At 41.4% G+C, this 13,301-nt stretch overlaps 1 protein-coding gene across 3 annotated transcripts in view; it reads right to left on the bottom strand.

The window, feature by feature from the left end:
- The window catches only part of LOC110831763 (ligand of Numb protein X 2), a 156,707-nt gene that overhangs the window by 134,341 nt on the left and 9,065 nt on the right, over positions 1–13,301 (bottom strand). Inside the window, exon 2 of one of the 3 annotated variants that reach the window (XM_087355960.1) lies at positions 13,131–13,256. The exons of 1 other annotated variant lie outside the window; for it this stretch is intronic. The gene's annotated coding sequence lies outside the window, so the exon portion shown is untranslated. Of the gene's footprint in view, positions 1–9,468; positions 9,648–13,130; positions 13,257–13,301 lie in introns of those variants that run through there. One more of the 3 variants, XM_087355961.1, reaches the window with a different exon arrangement.

The raw sequence follows: 13,301 nt of genomic DNA, 5'->3' as shown, positions 1-13,301 counted from the left end.
CAGTCATATCTGTGTATTTTGGCAAGAGTTCCACCTGTGTTTTTCAGACACCCCCCTCCCCCTCAGTTTGAGCAATAATGCAACATGGACCAGTTAAATTTCAGCTTAAGGAATCACGTAAGTTGGTTTTTATGCAGGGATTTTAGTACCCCCCTATTTCAAATTATTTATTCTTACGGAATTTAATGGTGTGTATCAAACTTAAGACTTGTTCAGCGCCGAAGAAATATGCCGAAGGAGATAACGACTTTGGTGTTGATGCTAATGAAATGGTAACATAGGCAAACATGGAAGGGAACATTTGTGACCTAATTTCATTCAATACTTTGGCATTCGTACAGACTGAGTACATCCACGAAAACGTTAAATCACAAGAAAAACCCCTAATACCTTCACACGCGTCACCACTGATCCAACTTGCTTGATAACTTTCGATAAGATACGAAGGCGGTAAAGCGTCTATTTTGACCGTGAAACATGAATCGCGCTATTCGTACCATTTTTAAAGCGCTTTCGCAGTTATTCATAACTACACTGCGTTCTGCCTAGGTCAGAGTTCAATATGTTGCCACCCCACAAACAGACCAAACTGTCTCGGCGACAATACAGAGCAGAGTATTTCCCTTAACACATGTACTCAAGCCACAAATAAGAGTCGGTACGTTCCTGCCCTCACCTGGGCTAATGCCACAGACAGAGGAAGTGTCCTGGTTTCTACATGTGTACTCGTCAGTTTCTTATGCACTGGATGCGGTCGTCATGACAACAAGAGATATTCAGGGGAGCATTCCATCTTGTGTTTTCCTCTCACCTCCACTTCAACGCAGGCTGCATCATTCATTACATCGTTACCTTATTGAACCACATCTCCTGGATAGTACGAGTACATTAAAATAGACCAGGAAGACCCTCGTATACTTCCGAGAGAGAAAAGAAGAAAAGTCTTGGACAGTAACAGCTGTTTACGCTCGTGAAGTAAAGTAAAGTTTGTCCCACTATACGCCATGTAGTCGCTTGGGGTGAGTGGAGGTATAGCTCCTCTCTTCCTTGACCTCGGCACTAGATGGGGGTGAGTGGTCAGCATCACGCCCCGGCCGGCTTTACCCCCGGGAAAGGACCCCGGTACCCATCGTAGAGGAGGCTGGGTGGGCCCCAGAGCCGGTCTGGACGCAGAGGCTAGAGGAAAAATCCTCTGCCCCCGTAGGGGTTCGAACCCCGGTCGTCCAACCCATAGCTAGTCACTATACTGACTGAGCTATCCCGCCAATCACGAGCAGAGCTTACTAGCATACACAGTCGAAATTCACTCACTTTACCTCGTGCCCGGAAATTTGGCACATTACAAAATATCGAAGTATTATTTCCGTCTGATTCTTTAAGGACAGACGAAAACTGCATTTTCTGATATTCAGGTCTTCTACAGAAGACTGAAATGGCACTTCCTCTTGTACAGTCAGTTCTACAGTGAATTCGCCAACGTGTAAAAGGACAGTGATATCTTGCATGTACCACCCACTTCAACGTTCAGTAACTCTGCGTTCTACCCAGTGTATTCATGGGTTTCGTATGAAACAGCGATTATTTAAAAAAAAAAATAACCAACTGTTCTTACTAATGGATGCGAGTTGTGTTTTCTCTGAGGTAAGAATTTAAGTTTTAAATATAATTTAGATGAGACTCTCACCAGTCAAAGTGGCAAATAACTTCCTATAAGACACCGTAACGTTCAACGTCGTATGCAGCTTAATTCAGAACAGACATTGTACATACTAACATTTCAAGCCTATAATAATCGTTATAAAATATCCATAAATATTTTACACACTTTTTAGTGTTCAGTAAATCTTTAACATATAAAAATACCTCCTCCAAGAAGAAAACAAGAATTTCTAATTTAAAACAAACCCCTTCCCCCCCCTCCACTAATATAAATCCTTCGCCCGCCCACCAGAGCGACCGCCCGCTACCAACTCGATGAGCGAGTTCATTTCGTTCTTAACTCCGTTCAACCGAGCGAAACTTCAGCTCAGGAACACCGCCGACTGGAAATCAGCCGAAGCGTAACTCATAATCTTCATTTAGCTAATAGCTGAGGGGCATGAACACAGCAGAGGCACAGGTCTCAAGAGGAAACCATGTAAGACGGGCAATCGCCTTTCGAAATCCAATGTCATATAGACCTGGAAGGCCGCTGGCCACAAAACACAATTTTAAATTCCATGGGTTATAAGGGAAATTCCTATCATCACTACTATCGCCGTTGTTAGCGAGTCTAGTAATTACACCAGAATTAATAGTGCAGAGGACCTACAGTTTGCAACGAAGCCACATGAATTACAAGCTTAATGAAAGTATGGATTATGGAGGATTTTGTATTTTAGAAAAAAAAACTACAACGTGTTTCTATGCGCGCATTCTTTTGAAGCTCGTGGGTATCAGGAGGACGCACATGTCAAATAAATTATTCATGGGGTTTGCCAAGTCTGTCGCAATACACACGAAGAAATTTCCACTTCGTGAATTTCCGTAAATCTGCGTATTTTCAGATTCTACATGACGCGGTTAATTATTAATATTATCGTCATTTCACTGGTAAACCGAAGTTCAAATGTAAAATGTTAAACGTAATGGTATAATAATACGCAATGCATATAGCTCCTTAATTTCGTGTCAATTGCCAAGCGGATAACAAACACGCAAAAATATTTAAGGTTTCTACAGTGCACAGATCAACAAAACAATTTACTGTTTCCTCACAAGTTCAGATACGCGTAAGATTAATAACGTACATTGCCTAGTAAGGCCTATAAACACTCCTAAACTGTAATTAAGTCCGGATGATAGACGCCAAACATAGATCCAGAGAGAGAAAAACAGCTGCTGGGATTAAATCCAACAGACGGGCCCAAAATTTGTTGCAAAGACTCGAATAAATTTCAGATTGAATCAGCAATAACTGGGAAATTTTAAATAAAGAACCAAGTGGAGACGCCACGTTAGCAGAATACAGAGGCAGAATCGCGGAGTAAATGAGGCAGTGGAACAGGAGACCAAGGGCGGCCACTGAAGAGACTAGGCCTGCTGAGGCCACAACGGAGAACCAAAGAAACTGTTTAATGACGACTTCCTGTATCTATACAAGTCACATTCGCTGGGTAATACATTTCTATACGATCCTACTAACTCAATACCTGCATGTCTTAAGCTCTCGACAGATTACACAGTTTTACTTATATTATCATCATTCTAATACAATCAGTACCATATTGAAAAAATTAAAAATTAAAATCTTCGACCACAATCAAGAGGAAAATGTGGCCACTGCCCGGTGTATCATGAAGCATTCTAGTCTGTTAACACGTTTTAGTCTTCGAGGTCGCTGTCCTCTCGCGTTTCGGCCTACACTTGAAACCCCAAGCATTCCGAAATGGCGACCAAGACATCTGAAGACTTGCCAAGTTTCTTGGAATCTTTGGAAAATAACTACGTTGAAATCTTACCTCCCACATCCTTGTTATTATTAAAAGCCACTGATATTCGTGACTTTACATCAGCATTCTTTTAACCCGATATTCTAATAGCAGACTCATGCAAACAGAAATGCGTTATGTAACCATATCGCGGAAAATAAAGAACCAACATTTCAGAACGTTCAATTCTTAATAAGACTCAGAATCTGAGGTATAAGGCTGTCACAGCGGCGAGGGTAACAAAGTCATCCTTCTGGGTTGTAACGCCGTGTAGACTCGTACTGTTTCATCTTCAGGGATGATTCCCTGAGACATTATGTTTCTCGAAAACCGATGGTACCTAAATACAAGTCTACAAAGCATCAGAATATACAAATCCAGTTATACAGACATCAGTCTTAAAATATTTCCAATGTAGGCCCACAGTTGTCATAATTTCTGTAATAATATAAAAATGACGAAATTTAAAACATGGTGATGACAATAAATAATAATTTTCATATTCTCTCAACAGAACAGTTTACAGAAAAGCTTGGACGATCAGGTTTGTGAATATATGCAAAGAGTACTTCGTCACCGTGGGGCAGAGGATTTTTCCTCTAGCGTCTGCGTCCAGACCGGCTCTGGGGCCCACCCAGCCTCCTCTACAATGGGTACCGGGGTCCTTTCCCGGGGGTAAAGCCGGCCGGGGCGTGATGCTGACCACTCACCCCCATCTAGTGCCGAGGTCAAGGAAGAGAGGAGCTATACCTCCACTCACCCCAAACGCCTACATGGCGTATAGTGGGACAAACTTTACTTTTACTTTTACTTCGTCACCGTGCGAATAACAGATTTGGAAATTCTACTCAGGTTGCCACCCTCTGCGAGTATAGGTCAAGGAAAGTAAACCCCCCCCCCCCCAAGCACTCAGCCACATCTGGATCAACTCAGTGAATTAGCGAAGACTTTCTGCTAGAACGCCAATCACCTGTCGAACTTTAACTCAGACATTACAACTAACAGACGATCATCACAAAGAAGGAAGAATAAGAAAGGATGGGATATAAAATTAATAAGGCAAACAGAAAAGATGAAGAAAGAACATAAATTACAGGGCATTAAACGATGCTGTTTATCTGGTGAAGATATTGTGGCTCAGCTCACGTCGAGTCCAAAACCCTGGCACTTGCCCAGAGTTACAAAACTTCGCTTGTGAGGAAGTGGTATTACTGTGTTTATAGAAGCGTCGTTGGAAGGAAATTTCGAAAAAGGGGGATCAATTTCAGCTCCAGTGACTCACAATCAGACGCACAGACACAAGAATATGGAGGGGCAGAAACCAAGGCTTGCGATTTCAAGTTCTCGCGGCGACAACTACGAAAATGGCCGTCTTCTGGGATGTTGCGCCGTGTAATCTGGTAAACATTGATCAGCGTTTCAGAGGTACTTATTGCTGCCATCATCAAGGAGGTGACCCACTGTCATCTCTTTCACTTGCGACACAGTACTGAGTTTAAGTCAAACAATTTATGTATCTCTGAACCTGCCTTTGCTGGGGGCGAACAGAAATGACAAACGATTGACTTTTTAATGCATATAATTAGTAAGTGCCTTAACTCTGGCTTGAAACAGGGCATGATGTTATACAGAATGCGGTTGGAGGCCTTTAGGCAAAACAAGGGATCCAAACCAGCCCCATTAAGCGAGCACTTTGTGGTGCCTAGACATCTCGAATATTCAACCATATTTGAGGTGCCAACTTGACAAAGACGCTTAAAGCCTCTGAAATCCCTTTCTGAGCTGCGGCTATGAGCCACAATCCACAATCGACCGAGTGGTGAAGACCGGCGATACGGAGTTTCCAAGTTACAGATCGTCAACATTAAGGACGACGGTACAAAACTCTTCATCACATTCTCATTTTCAAATCATATTACGAGTAATGAGGTTTTGTCGTCCGGGCACCAACATCAAGAGTCGTACGCAGACACCATAATTCTAAAGGAATATACTACCTACGTCTTCAGCCCCGAAGACGGATGTAGTATGTTCCTCCGAAAAGTCTGTGCCCATAACCAACTCAAACTTTACTCATTACATTACTGAACGATAACCGGATCAGTTAATTCTGAATCTGATGCAGATTACCAAGACTTCGGCAAGCGTTTGTCATTTTTAAACATTCAAGGATTTTTCTATGACCGATAGACAAACGACAGTAACTCTATAAATTTCCTGTTTCACAAACTTATTCTCGTAGTAAACATATTTGGTACACAATGTATGGCATGTTCATGGTCGACTTCTGTGATAAACAACTTAATGGTATTTAAATTTCATAAATTTAAACAAAACAGCGTTATAAAATCTCAGCAATGCTGGAAGAAACTCAATACTTCTCGAGAGGTGGCGTGCTGGTAATGACAGCTAAATTTTCATGACATCGTATCTGCTCTATAAAGAAAGTGAGCTTGCCTTAGAGAAGCAATTTCTCGACGATAACAGAGCTGACAGGAGGTACGAGCGCACTAATTGCTTAGTGAGTGAACTGGATTTATCGAGTATTACACTCCACTTTTATAGTCAATATGATGGCGATGATAAATTTCACACTGTACGTTCCACGAGCCGGAACAAATTTTAAACACTGCGCCAGATACAATGTCTTTTAATTTAATAACAAACAATAATGGTACCGGGTTCGTTGCCAGCGCACATATCAGACAACAGCAAAGTATGCCGAGAACACGCGGTTCCAGAAACCGCTAAGCGCGGGAGGGAGCCTTCCAAGTCGAACAAATGTGGCAACGCTCTCTGCTAAATATTACAGACACTATTTTGAGAGAAGACATTCTATAGAAGATCGGTGACTGAAAAAACTATTTCTGTCCAAGACGGTAACATAATGCGAAAAAAAAAATCTCACTCACTCGTGCTGTATGGCAGAGAATTTTCTCACTTTGCACAAGATACTTCCTGAATCATATTTAATCATGCAGCTTGGTTTCTCCCGTACCATGTTCGAACGTTACATGTATAGGTTATATTTCGAGTACGAAAATCGCTGTTGTGGAATCTTGCACCTTGCAGTCAGGTTGATATTGACAGACGTTACAAAAGAGCTTACTGTCTACTTACGGACCTGATGATGGAGGCAACAAGTTCCTCCGAAACGTCGATCAATATCTAACCACCCACACGGCGTAACATCCCAGAAAGTAGCCATTTCTTGTACTCGTCTCCGTGAGAACCTGACATCTCACCTGTCTACACGACGAACAGATCTGAAGAGTGATGTAATTTAATCAAATGAATCTCAACTCATCCCGGACGAAGCGTCTGACAGCCGTCGCCTTTTATCAAGCTGTCCGCGCCGAGCACAAAACCTCGCGATAACCTCATCAGAGGCAATCAAGAACGGCGCAGTGTCACTATTCAAACGCCCACGTGAATGCACGGTAATGAGCAGGCAAAGTGCAATGACTGTTTCACTTACAAAACAATTTAATAGGAATAAAGAAACAAATACAATGGAATGTTCCAATACCCTTCACAGCTGTCACGTGGGCGAAAATTCACAAGGATGTAACAGCAGTGTCAGAAATATTTTGCATTCTTTACGAGCGAAATTCGATCGAACTATTCAGGGATTTTCAACGTGAAGGTCCTCGAACGACTCATCCTTATCTCCGTCCGAGTTCCACACTCATCTCACGCAACTATTAACTGTTTATTAATCAGCATCTTGAAAGCACAACTGACTGAATCACAAAAAAAAAATTATGATATTCTATGAGGAAACTCGACTGTATATAAAGTTTGAAAAAATTAAGAGGCGTGTTCAAAGTGTACAGTGTAGCTTATTCATAATAGGTTACTACCTACGTTCAAATGTGAAGACTTCAATAATGTCGGAATACATCTGCATAAAATTTGTTTGGCAAACGATACCAGGTCCGTGCGTATTTGCATGCACAAAGGCACATGTTTAAAGCTGACAGGCTTTAACCTCACTTAAAGCAGCAAATTCGCATCATGCACGGGGTAAGAATTAGATTATGTCCACGTTCTGGCGTACAGGGAATATGCAATGAAGCAGACGGAAGATTTAGTAGTACAGCGAGGTCATACTGTCATCTAAACAGATCACAGTCTAAATGCACCCTACCTCAAAGAAAACACAACGCGTCTCGATTACAAAAATCATTTGATTAATGATGTTTTAAAAAATATCGTTTTAAGGGAGCTACTGGGTATCTTAAGCAGTTACTGCTCAAATCAATGTTTTTGAGGTACGATATACACGTATATACGATAAATGCATGCAAGGCTTAGCCTTGAAAAACTGAAGATAAATCTTCTGGAAGAACGAGTCTTCGACGGGAGGCAAATAAAATGATTCAGACAGAATTAAGCTGCGAGGAAATAGAATGGAGTTAAGGTCGATGGTAATCAATTATGGCTGGAGTTAAGGTCGATGGACGCTCAAAAATTCGCAACAAAAAAATAAATTCCCGAGAGTTTAACACTTCTCGACTCTAAGAATACGTTGTACCAAGGAGCTGGTTGAAGACTCATCACGAGATCACATTTCCAGTGATTTACGACGTATTCGATTAGCGGTGGCACTTCCTGAAGACAGATTCCTGTAGAATCGTGAAAGTCGCTGAAAAGGGAACGACAGGGTGACCAAATTTACTAATCACTTTTGTTGAGCCCCACTAACTTTTTGCGTTGAAGTTATCGGCTGATTCACAAGAGCCAGCAACCCGTTCCAATCTTGGGTCACATGAACCCAATTCACGTATTCCTTCAATATAAATTCTGATACCACTGATTTCTACGATGTTATCTCAATATTAAGCATTTTCTTTGGGTCTCTTGTCACTTCATCCCTCTTATTTCCAAACAGTGCCCTCAACACCCTGAATCTGAGAGACAAAGTTTCACACCCACACAAAACGAAAGATGACGTAATAGTTTTACACATTTTGACATTTACGTTTCTATACGAACAGCTAGCAGATGAGAGGACAGAAGATTTCAAACTGAATGATAGTATGAATTCCCCCTATTTAATCCGCGATTATCATTTTCAATGAACGGAATTATTCTATTTGCTACCATCACTCGCAAATACAATACATTATTAAGTTTCTAGTTCCAAACCTTTACGTATTTAACTCCGTAGAATTTTCACTGTGTTCAAGTTTCCAGTTCGTTCTGAAATGTAAACTCGTGGACACACTAAACGGGCCAGAACCGAATGGTGTTACAAGTTCGCAGATGTCAGCGTGCATATCTGTCAGCCACGCGATCAAAGCCCTTGCCGGTCTTTAGACACGACACCTGTTAACATCCTCAGCTACAGAGAGCGTCTCAATGTCCCTCTTTCCCGTCTTACAACTCATCAGAAACAGTAAAAGTTCCATTCTAATTCAGCTTGACCTCCTGACCTCGACCAACTCAGAATGAGCAGCGAAATAACTACTCTTAACACAGGTTGTCAAGAGTACTCTGTTCTTGAAATAACAATTTATATTTACATATGAAACTTCAAGATACTTCGAATTCCATACGCCAAATACAGGTAAAGAAACGATCTCTCCTTAATTACGTGATGGGTGACTCACGGTCTCTAAATTCAATTCCAGATAATTCAATGTAAAACCTCGGATTTTGGGGAAATTACACATTAAATTCAATAATGAATTTTTGTGATTTTGTACCTTTTTCGATGTTGGTATTCCGGATTATGACGCCATGTGGAATTGTAGGCAGTCACGAACGTCTCAGAGAAACATAAGAAACACGCTGTCTCCATCTTCAGAAACAATGACATCCACCTATAAGTTCGCACAGCGTCACAATCTACAAGGAACACAATATCGAAACCTTCATCGCTGTTAGAACCTCAGATGTCATAGAGCTCTGTCGTGCAGTGGACGCGGTTAACAAAACCTTCAACCAACAAGTACACAAAAGCAAAGTGGTTATTGGTTATTAACAAACTTACCATCCGTCCACTTCCCCATGAGCCAGAGCCGAGGCGAAGACTCTGTGTCACACGGACAACCACAGGAGATACAAGACAACGAGAAGTACAATGAGAATTATGTAGTTGACTGCAAGAGCATGGGATTCAGTCCCTGCAGCTCTCATCATTCAATTTGGGTGCAGCAGTACTCAGAGACACGGACACACGGGCCCACGAGCCAGGCCAATTATGCGGTGCACTGAGAACTATCAGACGATTGAATATTCCAAGATAGTGGCGGTCGAGTGGAGAAGCCCTGGAAGGAGGAGGAAACTTGGAGAAGTGTGGGGGTGGGAGAAGGCATTTATATACTGGGACGCTTCCAAGACAGAAATTAAAACGCAGTATTTATTGGTGGAGTCAAGGCTCCACCAATATCTGACGTTACGCCCACGTCAAAAAATTTTTTTTGTATCGGATGGAAAGTGAGACATGAGAAGAACAGGTACTGAGAACCACAGACTTCCAACGTGACTTGGTCTCACTTCAGGGTTGTTCTTCGTATAATGAAGAACCCATGAGAACATTTTTGCACTTTCTTAAAATTCCTGTGGTTTAAAATAGGGCGTGAAACTGCGTAGCGAATTTTTCCCCCCGCTCTATTTGTAGTTCCTGATGTATTTTTTTTTTTTTGTAAACAGGATGGTAAGTTTACAGGGCGAGTAAAATGTATATACTTCGTATAAATGAAAATGGCTCCAGGCGTGTATGCATTACAGCAAATGGCACTTAAGAACACATGGTGCTGCCTTACAATGCATTGCGTTGTAGCAAAAACATTTGTTGGAGACACTCACTAGCGTAGTTATAACATTCTGGTAGGACATTATGTATTGTCTGTTGTTTTAGAATGTTTTTTCGTCTGTGCGCGACTCAGTCTCCAGGAAAAAAAAAATTCCATAATTCTTAATTTTCTTTAAATTTTTAAACACCGGTCAAAGGATATGATCTCTCAAAGTACAACAGCAATTCTACGCAGTGGGCACACACAACTATCGCCGGTATTACGATAAAGAAGGCAAAAGTTCAGAAATTATAAACGTAATAAACTTGTTCCTTAATGGCCTTGCCTTATGTTACGCTCAAGTTAGCATAACTATCATGTCAGTGTAAAGTTGATGTCTAAGTTACGAGAAAACGTGTTTTAACAGGGGGACCACGCGCTGTCCGGATAAGCCCCGACTACTTCGCAACTTCGACGTACTCTGCCAGCGTCTTCATTCGGCTGAGTAACCAAGCAAATGCTAAATGACACTTACTGAGATAAAGAACAAAATCACAGTATCTGTATCTGTAGACCATCACTACGTAACAGCTGATTTAGATTACTGTGTACATACATCTGTTATGATCTCAACTGATTCTTCGCTTTTCTAGGATTGAAAGTTAATTTCAAAACGAGTGTAATTTCCTTAAGCATTTTCCAAAAAAAATGCTGATAATAAATGCGTTTCACAGTGCCCTGAATGATCATTTAAAAGCAATTTTGAATAAATAATATCCCTGAGGATTATAATACAACACAATGTCGAAACGTATCTCATTGCATGATATTATACTGTTGTATTTATATTTTTGTGTACTTTTTAGTTCAGTTTTACGTCGATTTTGAAATCGCGTTATGAGGTAACTTGGTTTCTTCATCAATAGTCTTGACGTCATCAGCTGCTATAGCAGCACACACACACACACCCACATAACACCCACTGACGACTAAAATATTTGTAAGCATCGGCACAATCCGCCCCCCCCCCTTCCCCTGGACATGGACAACCAAAATAGCAAAATAGCATTCAGAGGCGACGGGTCTTAGCCGCTAGAAGGCTCGCTCCTCCCGACAGACCACACAGGAGGCCGTGACGGTGGTTCTTTGAACGACACACACGAAATGAGCGCGTATTCACCTCGAGAACCGGCCTATGGATATGGATAAAATTTGGTATGGTCGTTATGCCACTGATGTGTACCCTAAATCGGACTTAATTCCGAAAAATCGCAAACGGCAACATGGCGGGCGGGCGAACTTGGAACATGAAATCTACACTAGCGCCACGTACAGTGATGTACGGTAATAAGATGATAATTATAATTTTTAAATCCTTCTGTGCCCGCATTTTAAAGGGGAATTGAAGAAATAAGAGTGTAACCGAGTTAACTCTATTAATTCAGTATTACAATTACATGAAGCTGGATCCTTTTCGGTTTTAAACTGTTTTCAGAACGTGAAATGAGTTTTTGATCTGTAACTGAATCCATATAATCACTGTTCAATTTTGGAAAGCTTATAATCTCTCCTTCGGCCCACGGATCCTTATTAAGAGTCCTCCCATTCAGCTAATGTCCCCCGAATTATCTCCACTACTGTAATTTTCACAAAAAGTTACAAGCCTTCTTCTGTTGAGCAAAATATATTTCCCAGTATTGTCCGGTTTAATTTCCTAAGCTCTTGATTTACTACGGCACTTTTTAGTCGACTTTCTTATAAATTTGTGTTCTACATACGCCGCTGTCTTCTATTTGATCGTCATGACAACAGTCTTTATTCTGTAATTCTTGCATCTTTTTCCACGGCTTATATTCTCTTATTTTCTTTTGATCTCTTGTCGTTCTAGTCTTATAACAAGAGCCCAGAGCAAGTCAATCATACGGTGATTTATTCTTTCTGCGACAACATTTTACTATCCTCTTTTAACAGAAGCACTCTTAAGTTTAAGTATCGGTACCTTCTTTATGATTACCGAGGTTCATTCCCCTGGGGTAAAGCGTAGGACTCGTAGGTAGATACCAACGTTTCGTATAAAGAGTATATTTGTATCTCCGAAACGATGACGTCTACCTACGAGTCTACACGGCGTCGTAACCCAGAACAACATCGAAGAATAAAGGAAGAAACAAGGTCGGAAAACATCGTCATGTTGCTTTCACATCACATTTCAAAATGTTTTTAGTACTTCATAAGTAAATCTGCAATAGTTATCTGTTCACGATAAATCAGGAATGAAGTATAAAGTATTCTGCAAGAATTCTCCGATCTTCCCGCTATAACGAGTATGTTTGAGATCGATTGTGATGATAAAGCTTGCATCTCGACAATTTCTACAATGACTTTCGTGAAAGGAAGAACGCCAGTCAGGGCAAAAACTAATATTTAGACAATGGAGCAGCAAGGCGAGGTTACGGTTTGGTATGGCCAAGTGCGAAGGCCCCTCGAACAAGCACTTCCACTGATTGCTCTCCTGGTACACTCAGCAGCTGAACATCGCGCATGCGCGTCACTAACATAACAAAACCTAACCCAACTTAACCCAAAGTAACCAAATTCAGTCAAATCTACCAGTCAGCAGCTGTTTACAGCGCATGAGCGTCGGTATACCCTAACCTAACCCAACCAATTCACATCTCACTAAGCGTACGATTTCCAACCTATTTGTAAAAAAAAAACATTATAAAAGCTGAACACACTTGTAATATAGCAGCTGTCTTAAGGGCTAGGCACCGAAAACGTGATGCAGATGGAATTAATGAGTTACAGGCTTAGAAAATTGCACACTTCGTTGTCAGTAGATTTGCGGTAATCTGAAGCGAGAACTGGAAGAACTGCCACATTACAAATGCGTGCTACATTCTCATGTTGCTGATACCTTTCGGCAGAGTGTGATGATTCTTCGTGAGGGAGACGTAAGCAGAGGACACGGACGGATGAAGACAGACCGACATGAAGATCGTTCCAACCTCCGGGCGGCGTCGAGTCGTGTGGCTTGCTACAACTGCCAACAAAAGCACACAGCTTTAATGAATGATGACTGGCGAGC

This window comes from Zootermopsis nevadensis, unplaced genomic scaffold, assembly GCF_977971745.1.
Source record: "Zootermopsis nevadensis isolate Lab colony 2312 unplaced genomic scaffold, Znev_1.0 Znev_ptg000025l, whole genome shotgun sequence".
Lineage (NCBI taxonomy): Eukaryota > Metazoa > Arthropoda > Insecta > Blattodea > Termopsidae > Zootermopsis > Zootermopsis nevadensis.
Note: the sequence above shows the minus strand (reverse complement) of the source record. Positions and strands in the feature narration are given on the sequence as shown.